The sequence below is a fragment of the Syngnathoides biaculeatus genome, chromosome 12, assembly GCF_019802595.1.
Source record: "Syngnathoides biaculeatus isolate LvHL_M chromosome 12, ASM1980259v1, whole genome shotgun sequence".
Taxonomy (NCBI): Eukaryota; Metazoa; Chordata; class Actinopteri; order Syngnathiformes; family Syngnathidae; genus Syngnathoides; species Syngnathoides biaculeatus.
Genome location: NC_084651.1, coordinates 2110796 through 2113266, shown reverse-complemented (window position 1 = coordinate 2113266; position 2471 = coordinate 2110796).

Below are 2471 nucleotides of genomic sequence, written 5' to 3'. Positions count from 1 at the left end.
AGGTGACGAGGAAATTTCTCATGATCGATGGGCGGAGGTCAACATGGTCGGACATCGTGCGGGGCGTCCCGCAAGAGTCAATGTCGGGACCAATCTTTTTTGAAGATGTACTTAAAAGGTTATTTGCTCCGTATGAAAATCTTTTCCCCCGATGACATGGACAACCAAGTCCTATATGCGTCAAAATGACATGCGAGTCGAGAATTTCAATCAAAAAGGAATGCAGAAACACCTGCTGAAAAGATTTGGCTTGCTGACAAAACCAGCATCTTGTGCCAAGTTCACTTCAAGATTCGAGCCTCACGGAGCCTCATCGTCATTATCGCCAGGAGCAGCCTGACAATCGGTAAGTCAAAGACTTTTCGAAGCACTTTTCAAACTTTGACAAACTCCGCGTGGCGACGGGACAACAATGTGCCGTCGTGACCGAAAATATTCTGCCAAGAGAAGTCATCGGGGAAAGGATTGGTTTGCCCCATGTTCGGACCTCACGCAGGTCGCGACCGTGCTGGCATCCATCTCAGCTGACTTTGGGTGTGAGGAAGAAAAAAATAGAAATGGATTTTTTTCCAGGTTTTTTTTTTTGAAGAGTTCCAACTGAGAGGATCTCGCCGGGAGCAAGTACCTCCTGCTGGACAGCTTGTCGAGAGAATCAGGCGACGCATTTTCATGTGTTCTGGGACTGTCCAATCATTTTAAAATACTAGAAAGACATTAAACAAAATACGAAGAAAATTATGAAAATCAGAATTCCTTTAAAGTTTGAAACTTTATGCTTGGGATTAATACCGGACACGGGAAAGGGACCAGAAAATGAATACATATACAGTATTTTGGCTGGCAACCAGTTCAGGGTAAGGGTTAGGGTTCAGGGTTGACAGCTGGGATAGGCTCCAGGACTCCCCGCGACCCTTGTGAGGATATGCGGCTAAGAAAATGGATGGATGGATAAAGGAGTGCGTGAAAAAGGAAGTATTTCAGGTTTATGCAACCGATGACAGTGGAAGTACGATATCAGAGATGATCTCATCCGGGTTGACACAACCTAGATCATTTAAATTCAGATTTTCTCTCGAGAAAGGAAGACAAAATGAACTTTTCCTCACGAGAACGAGAGATGTGTCTTTTTCACCATCTCCACAAATCATCCTTTGAATTTCCTTAGGACAACATGTCAACAGTACGGAAGCGTATCGCTGCCACACACACAACAACAACAACAACAAAAAAAAAAAACGCTTCTCCACAACAGCTATTCTGTTTTGGAATGCAATATTTGATGGGATTGAGAAAAAATGCATTCTTATATCTACTATGGTGAATATTATTGCATCTGGTTTGAGGGAAGTTAGCAAAGTGTAGTTATTGCCCCGAGGTGCAGTCAGCAACCCCCGAGGTTTTAGACCAAGTCCAGTCCGTCCCATTTGATCTTATTATTCTCTGTGATGTCATGTCATATGTCTGTTCTCTATTTTCAACTTTCCGTTGTTGTCATGAAGTCGGTCTTGTCTCGTTCTCCTCGTTTCATTTCATTTTCTTTCCCTCGATTTAGTCTGTCCATTTGTTCACTTACTTTTCCTTTCTTTGGCTCGTTTTCTTTTTTTTCGTTCGGGTTTAATTTTTCAATATATTTGCAGTCTTTACATTGCTATATGTCCATAGGATTTTCCTTAATATTATTTTTCCCAATTTTAGTCAATTTGGACCAGTCAACAACTCCGAGGGAGTTCTAAAAATTGACTTTGTTCTGTAGAGCAACACTTTAACCTCCCACTGTGGAAATTCTCCCTACACCCACCCTTGCAAGTCGAGAATTTTTGCCCTGTCTTCGAGAGTGACGTGTTGTTTACAATCCTACAGTTATGAGAAAATAGCTCGTGGTATACTTTTCCTTCAACACAATTCTCGCACAGGCGGGTTAAGGTGTTTTTGAATGTTTGCACACAGGACTCCCGGAATTTATTGGACCCCGCCGTCCCTCGTATACCTGCCATGGACTAGGATTCACAAGGTTGCACAAGGTCTCCTACAAGCTTAATGACTCCCCATCACTCTTGGAACCAGTTTCACTCTTTTAGAACCAAAATTCAACTTACCCTGTTGTCTCCCCTCTGTCGGAATCGCGTCAACCGTCAGATCCCATCCGCCGGGCTGGAGACCGGTCCCGAAAAGGGTCTTTGGACTCAGAAGGAGTCTGCCGTGGCCACGGTCTTTCTGGTATTCAACACTCCTGCTGGAATCCTCAGGCATCTCGGAATGTGGCTCGAAGGACCAAGTTCATGTCAGGTTTATGCAACCGATGAAAGTTGAAGTACGATATCAGAGATTACGTCAGGAGTGTGCTGGCTTCGCGCAAAAAAAATCAAAATGTGTTTCTCCGCAAGGTGGAATAAAATAGAATACAAATCGAAGAACATCTTCGGTAAAAACAACAGATAAAACACCGAGGCACAGTTATTGCTCAAATAAAT